Here is a 14085-nt window from a genome sequence, read left to right as displayed (position 1 = left end):
AGATTTCTCAGACCTAGGACACTGAGGTAAACAAAAATTGTAAGACTTTATTCAAAGATATTTAAGAAGTCTTAAGGAATGAGCTTCCCTGGTGGTTCAGACAGTAAAGAATCCGCCTGCAATGCAAGAGACCTGGGTTTGATCCCTGAGTTGGGAAGATCCCCTGGAGGAGGGCATGGCAACCCACCCCAGCATTCTTGCCTGGAGAATCCCCATGGACAGAGGAGACTGACGGGATACGGTCCATAGGGTCACAAGAATCAGACACGACTGAGCAGCTAAGCACAGCACAGCACAAGTTAATGAACATGCACAAAATATCAGTTTTTAAGAGCTCACCCATTCATTGAATAAATATCTGTATTCCTCTTCACTGCACAAATGAGTGAGATTACTTAGTAACATGAAATATACTGAAGGCATAAATTATGGTTGGAAGAGAATAATATTTTCAAGGGAGTGTAAATTTATGAGTACAATAAGAATTGTAGTCTTCAAAACTGCCCCTTATCTTTGAATTTTTTTATTATATTTTGCCTCAGGATAACAAAAAGTGAATGCACATAAGGTAGTACATTAATAGAAAAAAACTTTTTCTCTCAGGTTATGTTAGCGAAGTTTACATATGTATACAGAAAAAAAAATCTGTTCTCCCAGAATGCTTCTGGCTTTTGCATTTATTCAAAACATCACCTTCCACTGATTATTGTTCCCCTTTGCTCAGCTGCCTCATCACTGTCACACTATGGTCTTCATTCATTTACTACAAAGTTACCAAGTGGTTCTTGTCTCCTATCCTTTGTTCATTGTTCATGAACATTGTTCATCTTTTTATTCCAGTTAATGGGAGGTGCACATTCCATGGCAGTCAGCTGGCAGACCTCCTGATAAAATGTGCAGGTGGAAGGGAATACAGGCAAAAAAAAATAAGGAAAATTCACTGCCTGTGTCTTCTGTTTGCTGTTTGTCTTCCCACACAGGCAGGTCATGGCACTGGTGTCCTTCAGTCACTCTCCTAATAACCATGGCTTGCTGAGAGGAGACTCCCTCACTGGGCACCTCCAGACACTTTTTCCTATTCCCTCCCTGCACTGTGCAATCATTATCTGTGTGCTTCTCCCACCCTCCTTCCTTCACAGGGGAACCTTTCCAGGCCCGCCCTTTGCTTCAGAATCTCCCTAGACCACTTCCCCTCACCCCACTCAGGCCATCAGAATCCTAACTGCCCAGTCCTACCTGTATCTTGACTAGTCGTCAGAGCATAGCAATCTGTGAATTATCCACACTTAACCATGAGTCACCAGAAACACCTTCCTTGTTTTTTTCCCTTCCTCCCTCTCACAATCTGTCCAGGAAGTTTTACTCCTTTAAAGAAATCCCTAAGTGGTGACATTTTAGGAAGAACTGGCAGGACATTAGGAGTGGGAATGCAAGAGTAGTTCAACCTGGATTCTTCCCCTAAATTTTATCAACCAGTTTTCTCTTTTTAGGTTTGTTCTGGAGCATGTATTAAGGACAAACTCCTTTCCTCCAACTGGGAAGCTTCAATGAAGGCACTTTGAAGGGCCCTGGATAAATGATCCCAAAGTGACATGTACAGGAAAGCCACAGAGTAAAGAGAAGTAGTTTTCTCCTCAGAACCTCCTCTGGTAGAAGGAAGTCACAGTGATGAAGGCTTAGCTGCCACTGCTTTGACCTTCGCTTCACAGTTCTGACCTTCTTCATCCACTGAGAGGAGAGTGTGACACCAGCAACAAGAAGGTGGGGAATGTTTACTATCAAGCAGGCTTCAGCCTTCATCTCAGTAAGCCTGCTCTGTCCTGACTGTGAAGGATGGTGAGGAGGGAGAGGGCCGCCCCTGGGGAAGAAGGCCCGTTATCAGTTCAGTTCAGTTCAGTCACTCAGTCATGTCCAGCTCTTTGCAAACCCATGGACTTCAGCACTCCAGGCTTCCCTGTCCATCACCAGCTCCTGGAGCTTGCTTAAGCTCATGTCCATCGAGTTGGTGATGCCATCCAACCATCTCATCCTCTGTCGTCCCCTTCCCCTCCTGCCTTCCATCTTTCCTAGCATCAGGGGCTTTTCCAAGGCCTGTCATGTACAGATGCAAGAGTCTGAAGAGAAGTCTCTCTGCTCTGTGTATCCCTATGTCCTTTCTCACGCCTTCCTCCCCCAAAGTTTACTTGCTTGTGATACATTTTTTAAAAAGCATTCCCCTAACCACCGCTGATTTCAGAAGTTGTCAACACTCACAACTAGGCCTTGTTATTCTCCTTCTAGTTATAAACAATCTCACAGAATGCAAACTTCAAACGTGTCTACTCTCACACCATAATAAAATGAGACTAAGCAAGGCCACTTTTTCATCGTGTCTAAGCAGAGATAAAACCAGGAACCCGGGGCTACCCTCAGAACATCAAACATCCCTCTCTTGCTAAATGAATGACTTCTGTTCTTTATTCAACATAGAAGTGTCCCTGTGTCCTGACCACATCCAATCCAGAGCAAATCCCTGTTTTCTCAGACCCTCTACCAAATCACCCAACTCAACCTAAACTCAGTCTGACCCACTCTCACTGAGACACTCCAGCTCCCACTGGTGCATCTTCCTTTGCTACACGTGTCATCACCCAACTCACGGAACGACAGGTGTGTTCCTGGTGGTCTCTGGGGCCCCGGCACCTGCATGAAAGCAGAGTATTAGTGTTCAGGAAACTTGTATCAAGCACCTTCTGTATACCAGGTTCCCGTTCTAAGTACTAGGAATACAGTAGTGAGCAAAACAGACAAAAGCCCTCTGCCTTCACAAAGCTTAAATCCTTGCAAGGGAGACAGACAATAAACAAGGTGAGCAAATAAATATACAGTCCATTGGAAAGCGTTAATAGCAAAGAAAAGAATTAAGGAAGGATTCTTTTTAGATGGGAATGCCTCGGCAATCTGAAAAGAAGTGATATGAAAAGAAGATAGACTGTAAGCTTGGAGGATGTCTGGGGAAGTATGGGAGCAAAGCAGATACAAAGGCCCTGAGGCAGGCACATGCCTGCTGTGTTTCAGAGACTTCAAAGATCCCAGTGACTAAAGGCAAGGGACAGAGAGATAAGAGAAGGGTCTTTTCATGTGTTTGTTAGCCATCTGTATGTCTTCTTTGGAGAAATGTCTATTTAGTTCTTTGGCCCATTTTTTGATTGGGTCACTTATTTTTCTGGAGTTGAGCTGTAGGAGTTGCTTATATATTTTTGAGATTAGTTGTTTGTCAGTTGCTTCATTTGCTATTGTTTTCTCCCATTCTGAAGGCTGCCTTTTCACCTTGCTAATAGTTTCCTTTGTTGTGCAGAAGCTTTTAAGATTAATTAGGTCCCATTTGTTTATTTTTGCTTTTATTTCCAATATTCTGGGAGGTGGGTCATAGAGGATCCTGCTGTGATGTATGTCGGACATCACTCATTATCAGAGAAATGCAAATCAAAACCACTATGAGGTACCATTTCACGCCAGTCAGAATGGCTGTGATCCAAAAGTCTACAAGCAATAAATGCTGGAGAGGGTGTGGAGAAAAGGGAACTCTCTTACACTGTTGGTGGGAATGCCAACTAGTACAACCACTATGGAGAACAGTGTGGAGATTCCTTAAAAAACTGGAAATAGAACTGCCTTATGATCCAGCAATCCCACTGCTGGGCATACACACTGAGGAAACCAGAAGCGAAAGAGACATGTGTACCCCAATGTTCGTCGCAGCACTGTTTATAATAGCCAGGTCATGGAAGCAGCCTAGATGCCCATCAGCAGATGAATGGATAAGAAAGCTGTGGTACATATACACAGTGGAGTATTACTCAGCCATTAAAAAGAATACATTTGTATCAGTTCTAATGAGATGGATGAAACTGAAACCTATTATACAGAGTGAAGTAAGCCAGAAAGAAAAACACCAAGACAGTATACTAATGCATATATATGGAATTTAGAAAGATGGTAATAATAACCCTGTGTACGAGACAGCAAAAGAGACACTGATGTATAGATCAGTCTTATGGACTCTGTGGGAGAGGGAGAGGGAGGGGAGATTTGGGAGAATGGCATTGAAACATATATAATATCATGTATGAAACGAGTCACCAGTCCAGGTTCGATGCACGATACTTGATGCTTGGGGCTGGTGTACTGGGACGACCCAGAGGGAGGGTATGGGGAGGGAGGAGGGAGGAGGGTTCAGGATGGGGAACACAGGTATACCTGTGGCGGATTCATTTCGATATTTGGCAAAACTAATACAATATTGTAAAGTTTAAAAATAAAATAAAATTTAAAAAAAAAAGAGAGAAGGGTCTTGCAGGACCTTGTTGAGGCTCTGGCCATCAGTCTAAATGAGATGGGAAGGAATTACAGAGTTTGGAGAGAAGAATGACTTGGGTTTAACTGGATTCCTCAGGCAGCTGTGCTAAGGCCAGCCCAAAAGGGAAAGGGCACAGGAAAGAAGCAGGAAGCCTGGGAGGAAGCTCTTGTCAATCCAGGACAGAGATGAGAGTGGCACGATCCAGTTATTTGGAAGAACTTCACAGTATTTTTAACACTCACCAACACAGAAAAATAATAATATTATACCTCCAGAAATTAATCCTGCTAGTTTTAATTTTGATTGCCACTCTAAATTTCTGTTATACACTCCGGGTAGTTTTTTCTTCCATAGAACATGGTGATTCATACTAATCCATAAGATTAGAGGAAATACTCTGGGAAGTATTCCCCTAAAACATACACATGCATCTCAATATTAATGTATTAGTGAAAGGAATTAATTTCCCTAATCTACAACTCTTCTATTTCTTTTTTTTTTTTTTCTTTTCATGCTACTGGTATTTGTTTTCAAAATCTTTAAGACTCCAAGTGCCTGCCCCTAAACCCACAGGGTTTAAACAGATATCCTGAAGGTCATGGTTCCCATTTTTGTTGGAAATTTTAAAATGCAGTGTTTTACTTCCAAACCTTTAAGGGAAGTATTTTCTGAGTGGTATTTTGTTGCCATTAATAAATATATATATGCTAAATGTTTGTCAGAATGGAAAACAGAGCAGAGATGCTGAGTTCAAATCAACTCTGTAGAAATAATTGTTAACCTGCTAATTAGAGAAAAAGCCTTTTTCCTCTGAAGGATATTATTGCCCTAGTCTGTTAATCACTGTCTTATCCTGATGGTTCTTAAGTTATTCTCTCATGAAATATCAGTATTGTAAAAGCTAGACCTAATTGTTCCAGCAGAAGAAAATATATATTGTAATGGTAGAGATTTTCCCCTACATTTTTCTTAACAACTTGATGCATATAAGTTTATAATATAATCTACTATATGATAAGATCGCTATACGTTTCACAATTCATCACTAGGTACTGACTTTTATTATAACTTTATATCATGATTGAAGAACACAAGTATTCTTCCATCTGCACAAATTTTAGAACTACTGGACTTTCCGGATTGTACAAAACTGCTGCCCTTCCTAAAAATGAACTTAAGTTTTGTAAGTATATGAAAAATGCCTGTTTCAATGTTATTTGTGTTAACAGGAAATTCACTCTTCAGTGTGAAAGGCCATGGTTTTTATGAAGCAGGAACATTTTACAACCTGAAAGAGTAATTGTCTTTACATAAGCATATACACTTAGTCATTGTCAAAAAGTGTTACTTCTGCTTCAGAAATTGAAATTTCTTGCAGGCAAGATCAACAGCTTTCTTGGAAAAGCACACAAAATCTTAGGACCACATTTTGAATAAAATGTTCCCTCTGTCAAGCCATTTTTAACTAAGCTCCTTAAAATAACATTAGGTTGATTTAAATCCTCAGTTTTCTACTCAAAATTTTTGAACTATAAAGCAATTTAGTGGCCTATGAAATGTTACTAAGATTGTTTTCAATGTCCATGGTCAAGATTATAACTTAAAACACCCAATTACCCCAAAATATTTTGCAAGTCATTGACCAGAAGAGCTGGGATATAGGCAGAATAAGCAACAGAAACAAGGAACAAGAGCCTGAGGCCAAACCTCAGGTCCAGGGACTGCAATGATATTTAAATAGGAGTTTGATCTACGTTCTGAATGTCAGATACCAGATCTGAATGTCAGGCTACACACTGGAGAGGCAGGACAGGCATGTGGAAGGACAAAGGTTGTGGCCAGGTCATATTGTTTTGTTTTAGACATGCATGACTTAATTTCGATTTCTGCCTTTGTCTTGGAATGGCTTGGAATCTAGGGTTGGCCTGGTTTTGCTTGCAGCACCCATTTCTCTGTACAAGCACACATATTTTAGCAAGGTAGGAAATTTGAGCAAGGTGAAATGTGCAAGCACTGGCTCCAAACTGTTTGTAATGAAGAAACAGGAGGCTGGAAATTTCTATCTGAATTACAAATGCACAAAAACTTTCCCCTAGAAATCACACTTCGTTATTCACTGCAGCCTTGCCCATCATTTGCAATTTGGAGAAAAATGTCCATCATCAAGGGACTGGTTAAATAAACCATGGCTTTCCACACAATGAAATACTATCCAGCTGAAACAAAGAATGAGGTTTCTTCTCTTTATCAATAAGGATATTCACCAGGTTTCATAATTATTCTTTAAGGTATGTATTTGTTTTATGTATATGTCTTACAATATACTTAACATTTTTTAAAAGCTAGCTATGCATATAGTGCTGCCATTATTTTTCTGAGAAAATGATATATACCTGTATATATAAGTATGTGTAGGCCATGGTGTCTGAAGGTAAAGAATCTGCCTGCAATTGATCCCCTGGAGAAGGGAATGGCTACCTACTTCAGTATCCTTGCCTGGAGAATTCCATGGACAGAGGAGTCTGATGGGCTACAATCCATGGGGTCGCAAATTACTGAATGACTAACACTTAATATATGTAATGTGTATATGTAGATATGTGATGTGTGTACTATGGAGTATCTCTGGAAGAATACTCAATTATATTGGTTGCCTCCAGGAAAAAGACCTTGTGGCTGAAGGAGAGAAATGGGCAGAGGTGGGATGAGATTTTGGTGGGAAGGAAACTTCTGTTTGCATTTTGTACTATGTTGATTTAGCAGCTATTCAAAACCATTACTCAAATTTAAAAAAAAAAAAAAAAGATCTTTGGAAAAGAAAGAAGTGGTACATTAATACTGACTATAAGGAATCAGGCATAACAATAAAAAAGGTAACATTTGAGTTGATTTTACTACAGAGATCATTTTTTATGAAGTTATTTGAAAAAATGGTAGGTTTTTCTGCAATATGACAAGAAAAAGCCCTTTTCAGTAAATAAGAGGGGCTTTTTTTGTAATTGTAGTAAATAGTATCAGCCATGTAACTTAACTTACCAGTCTATTCTGACACATGAATATTAAAAGCTAATTTTGGGTTAAATATTTGTGGTAAAGGAAAACTAACAGTAGACAGACCTGAAAAAATTGATGAGTGTTATTACTTTCTACAAAAGGCAATGCACAGTACCACTATACCGTTTATTACAAGTGAGAAAATGTGTTGTAGAGTAATAGGCCTTCCCTGACTGTAAACAATGCAAAGCTGTAGTCAGAATGATAGACGTATTCAGAGAGAGACTGGAGACGAAAATGATGCTTGGGGCGTTCTTTTTATTTCCTTGCCTATACTTTAACTTTGGTGATTTACCCAACCAATTTTAAATAACACAGGAAATTGGATTTTACCTATTCAACTTCAGATCATTTTTTTCTTGTGTTTTTTTAAGCACTTCAATTCTGTTGTGTTTTGTCCAATTGTACCTTTTTGAGAGAAATTGACTTCCTTTTTTCAAAAAACTCTTCAGTTTTTATGGCATTATTTTTATTTTTTATTCTTCCGCATGCCTCTCTTCCATAAATCCTTTCCCAAACCATATTTCTTTCCTTGAGTTCTGTCTAACTACCCTGGTGTGTTTACAACACAAAATAAGGAAATCTCTGTGCAATATAACAGAAGTCAAGATGGAGCAGAGGTTAAAATCTTAGATTCCAGGACCAGTTACCATCAGTCCACTAGGAAAAGTTTCACGGTCTCACCTGTTTGATTTTTATTTATATCATTTTAATTCGTCTTCACAGCGTATCACTGTATTTCCAGGAGGGTAGGGACAAGGGTATGATGATAAACAATGATAGCACTTTATATATCTAAATATAGTACTGATATCTATCCTCTGTTTCTCAGCTTTTGAAATTTATTCTTGTGAACATAAACTCTAATTTTTAAATATGTGAATATGGAATGGAATCTAGCCCATCACCCCTTCCTCCATGCCTCTCTGCAACTTGGTAGCCTTCTGGTTGACATTTTCACACGGGACAGGTTTTCTAACCAAGATGGCAATCCCTCTGAATTGAATTGCTCTCTGGACATCTCCACTACGGCCTGACTTCCTGATACTCAGTCAACACATACCTGAATTTGCAGTGCCCTTTGGCATTGCAGCTAACATCCTAGTCAACATTCAGTAAACTTGCCTATAAAATGTCAAACCCATTACAGTTAAGCTTTCTGAAAGGACTGTGGCACATAAAAAAGTAAACTTGGGAGAAATTATGTTGGCACATATTCTTCACTTTTCAGGTTTGGATCATACATGCTTAGCCACCTAGATATATCTGCTTTTAAGGCTCCAGGCTTCCACTTCAGGTACACCTGCTGGATGAAAGATAAGGTTCTTAACATTGCAACTGAATGTGCCAGTCAGCCTGAGCTCCATCAGATTTTAATAAGAAATAGTATCTATAATTGTGAAATTGCAGAAATTATGCTTTTTAAAAAAAATTATAATAAACTGTTGAAACACCAAATGTAGTAACTAATTAGTCATTAATTTGTATGAATTTGTAAAAGATCATTATAGAACTAATTCTCCACTGTCGTTGCCCATTCACATGATAGAAATGTGTTGCACTTTAATATTAGTAAAGAAAGTTGAATTTATACATTAATTATAGTAGTATATACTAACCATAAATGTGAAGTAAATGCTTTTTTATACAATGAATTTTTAGTTCCTTAAAAAGTGTATTTGTTCAAGACCATCAATTGTATGCAATTACATAAACCATAGAGGCTTCCCCAGTGGCTCAGAGGTAAAGAATCTGCCTGCAATGTAGGAGAGATGAGGGTTTGATCCCTGGTTGGGGTAGATCCCCTTGAGGCAGGCATTGGCAATCCACTCCAGTATTCTTGCCTGCAGAATTCCATGGACAGAGGAGCCTGGTGGGCTACAGTCCTTTGGGTCACAAAGAGTCGGACACGCCTGTAGTGACAGCGTGCACACACCTGCTTAACATAAACCATATAACTTGAAAATATTTTGAAATACATTTTAGTTTCCAAATGTAACCTTGAGAGAATTTCCTAATACTATAAGGAAATTTGGAAATATTCCAGTCTTAAGATCTGGGTTGCACTAAGGCTGCAACAAGTTTATTCTGGAATGCCTATGACAAAGGCAGAGTCATATCAGCCTAGGATAACAGCCAATTCTTAAACCACCCAATATAATGCATCTAGGAAATGGTGGTCCTTGAAAATTGAAATGTGGTTTTTTTTTTAAATATACTTGAAGAGAGGGAACTCGATCAAGAATTTATTGATTTGGATCTATTATGAACATTGGACCAATGCTTAGGTGAAAAACTTCAGTCTGTGAGAAAGACTACTGAAAATTGTTCCTGTTAGAAATTCATAGCATCTGCAATTCTATTATAGGTAAGAAAAATTCAAGGAATGTGCTTCAGGAGACTAGGTTCAACAAACTAGTAATTATAGATGATTATGTAAGTATAATAACTATAAATCTAATTACTGAATTTGCTAAAGGTTTTCACAAAAAAGAATCAGGTTCCCATGGAAGTTTATTGCTAAGAAAATATGGTATATATTATGATTCTCAAAAACATTATAAAGGACATTAACCCTGAATCTCTGAACATGAAGTTTTTTTATAACTTGTTGTTTTTTAAATATTTTTTACACTCTCCACTTAACATCTTTCCAACTCTTTGCTCCTGATTCTATTTAAACATTAAAAATATATGGGTAAAACGCCTGCCTGAAATGCAGGAGATCCAGGTTCAATCCCTGGGTTGGGAAGATCCCCTGGAGAAGGAAATGGCAGCCCACTCCAATACTCTTGCCTGGAGAATCCCACGAACGGAGGAGTCTGGCAGGCTACAGTCCATGGGGTGGTAAAGAGTCAGACATGGCTGAGAGACTTCACTTTCTTTTTTAACAAGGAACCTACTTTCTGTCATCAGACTGAATTCTAACTTATAGATGAGGCTGAAATAAATTGTATGATTAAACTCTCAAGTATTTTTACAATATAAGTATTTATTAGTAACATAAATATCTTACTAATGGTTCTAGACAGAAGTTCATTGTTCAGGAGCTGGCAATGAAGGAGTTAAAGAGGTCATATTTAACTTCATTTGTCTTTCTCATATTGTTTTGGAACTTGTTCTTTCCATCCTGGAAAATCTAAATCTATCTATCTTTATGTATGTGTACATTTACATCCTCTTCTCAATTACTGATTTTCTTATATGAAGTGCCTGTTGATTTTTATCTCTAAATATTCAGTCCCTTTATTAGTATTTGGAAAGAAAATTTAAAACCTATTTTTATTCTTCCAAAATAACCATCTTCTGAACCATTTTAAATGTCATATGTTTCCTAAAAACTGCAATACATGTTCCAAATAACAGTTCTCTAATACTATCCAATATAGTAAGTATGATAACTATGTAATATATCTTTTAAAGTACACTTTTATTAACAATCATGCAAAAATGAAATCTTCATCAAATAAAGAAATACACTTATACTCTAAAGAAAAACATTTAGGTGTATAAAGTTAGCTTGAGGAATTCTTCACAGCTACTTGTTATAAAAAGTATTAACACTGTGGCTGTCTCATAAAGCCATATGTTCTATGTCTTATATAAGTTAGTTTACTAACCTGCTTCAGAGAATACATTCTGATGCTACTGTAAGTGAAGTACTAGGTTATGATAACCCAACATAGTGCAAAAAGATGCTTTTCAGAGAAATTGTGCATGTAGAAGAAAAATGAAACAATTTTGAATAGTTATTAATGTGAAAATAATCCTCAAATACAAATTTATAGTAAATAAAAAATGAATTGGAGTTTAAGTTCTATGTATCAGTGACAAATGTATTTTTTACAATGTTAGGTTCAGAATAGCAAGTTCATGTTCTGAAAGATACTGAATTTGGAAAGTAAACAAAAGTAAGTTAGGCTGTAAAAGAAATTATGGTATGCCAAGAAATGAAACAAAAGTCATTTTCTTCTAAACTCCTCTGAGAGAGCATGTTTCTAAAAACAGTCTAAAATTTTTCAAACTAAACAAAAACTATATTTTTACCTTTGCTTTTGTTTGCTGCCAGTCCTTTAGTCACCTGATGCAGAGCAGAGATTCAGTGGCAAAAGGATGCCCTGTGGCTATTCAGAGAAACATGTCATTACAGAGGTGACTCAGTCCTCCGAGGTAAACTGGAGGCTGGCATTATATCTCTTTATAACCAAAGTCAGACTCTCTTAAAAGCACATAGGTATAAGTGACCACTGCTTTCTGAAAGTACCCAGTTTAAATTCACTGACTGAAGAGGGTGAAAGAAAACTGATTGACACTTTAGTTGGAAAATGAAGAGGTAAAAATAGCTGTAAGCTGGAAAGATTTCCAAACGTCCTTGATGATAATGGAATGACAACCTCTTAGGGGGGTCTTAGTTATCATCCTGAGTAAAAACACTAATTTACCAGAACCAGTGGTTCAAGATGAACTGGGAACATGGGTTAACTGTGTTATCTGGAGTAGATGTCCTTAGAAAAAGTACAGTTAAAGCTGAAAATAAGAAGGGGTGACATAAGTCAAAGATTGAAAACAGAAGGAATTGAATCAGAGAATTTTTAACAGTAGAAATTTACTTTAGAGGTGTGAATGCCACTTCCACTGGGGAGACACTCCTTAGGCGCAGAGACAACAGATCCACAAACAAGTGCGTGGAAGACCAATTGTCTGAGCAACGAACTACAATACTGCTTCCAGGAGAGCAAAACCAGTCAGACCACTCAGCTTCCCAGCGTACTAGAAGGATAAGTAAAAGAGACATGTGACCCCAGGACATTTAAACATAGAGAAAGATCTTCCCAGGGAGGGTTCAGAGGGGCTGTGGGGCCAAATACAAGAGCAGTGCTAAACTGAGTACAGCTGATCTCCCCGCAGGCATGGAGGGGACAAGAGGGAGCGGCTGCTCAGTCCTTGAGGGAGTTATACTGCTCTTCCAAGGTAATTTTCTCCTTGCTTTGATAATTGTGAGGGTTCCTAGCAACCTGCCTGTTTTCTGCTCACTTGCTCCAGATGGAATCTTACTTGTCAGCATACCCCAGCCCCTTTCACAGTCTACAGCCCATTCTCCCTTTCAACATAAGAGTCCTGTTGCGTAAATATATGTCCAAACAAATGCAGGTTACCGGGGACTGGGGAGATCCTTAATGACAGAGAATCACTCTGTTTCTTCATAGCTATAAATGGATAGCCAAGGATCACATTACACACACAAGAAAAGAATTCTTTGGGATTAAAAACATGAGTGTCAGAACATAGCGAAGACTAAAGTAGTATTCTAGAAGAAAAAGTGGGCAAATCTATGATACAAAGCGAAAAAAGACAAAGGCTTAGAATACATGAAAGAAAAGCAACACCAAGCATAGATCTAGAAGGACAAAGACCTATCGGATAGCAATTTCTTATATGAACAGAGAGAATGAAAGAAAGGGAACCATTTGAAAAATTATGAAAGAAAATTATCCTGTGCTGAATACAAGAGTCTAAATTAGAAGAGAAAACTAGAAGGCTTTGTGAAAAATAGCTCCCATATACAAATAAACACAATGACACGAATATGCTAAAGACCAGGAAGTACAATTATGACATAGTGCTTCTGAGATGAAGACATATACTCCTTCTGATTTAAAAATGCATGGCATAGAACAACTACAACACTGGAAGAGAACAAATATCTCGTGTGTCTCCAATCAAGCGTGCTGTGATTTTAACAATTAATTAAAGGTAAGAAATAACACTGAATTAGAGAACAGACAAAGTATCTTTAATTCAGGAAGGAGATGGGAGCTCTCAGGGTTTCTAACAGATATTATCTATCATCTTAGAAGGTATGTTTCATTTACTAAAATGGTTTGTAGCATTTATAAGATATTTTGCTTACATTTGTAACCTTTATTAATGTCTCTTGGAGAATTATGCCATAGGAATGATATTTAAATTCTAATCTTTAAGAAAAATAGAAATGTTTGTTTTTGGATTAGATATAACTGATAATATAATTTAGATAAAACTTTTTGTGAGACAGTTGTCTGTAAACCCAAAGTTACACAAGTCAAAATAAATAACAATAATTCAGTGTTTTCCACAATCTATTTTTAACTTGAGCAGATTATTTTTAACAAACAAAAAATTTGAAGTATCGATTGTTAGAAATATGCCATCCTTTGGTTTCAGTTTCTTTGGGTTGCTATTAAAGTGAAGTAAAACATTTTTAATTTAGAAAAACTTAAATGATGATTTGTGGGTAATAGAATTGAAGGTCATATTTTCTATGTATTTTCCATATGCTTTCCCTTTTTCTTTTATTTACCTTAATTCTTCTTCTTACGCCTTGACTATTTTGGAGGCACCGCTAAACAATGGAGAGCAGTCATGTGTATGACATCTTTTACATATTCACTGATTTGTGGGTAAAATTTGCTATACCTCTAATAGCGCTATATCATATTTCTTATTTTCTTTATCTTCAAAATGGTGATTATATATATTAATATATACATTTGCCTGCCTTATTAGAATTCACTGCATATCAAGACTCATATAATTGTTGAAAAAGTTTTCACTGTAAGGATAGAAGGAGATATTCTTTTTCACTTATCATGACTTAGCACCAACTTATTAACAGTGGTAAAAAAAAAAAAAATTTCTTGCTTGGGCACAAG

This window comes from Bos taurus, chromosome 4 (assembly GCF_002263795.3).
Source record: "Bos taurus isolate L1 Dominette 01449 registration number 42190680 breed Hereford chromosome 4, ARS-UCD2.0, whole genome shotgun sequence".
NCBI lineage: Eukaryota > Metazoa > Chordata > Mammalia > Artiodactyla > Bovidae > Bos > Bos taurus.
Note: the sequence above shows the minus strand (reverse complement) of the source record.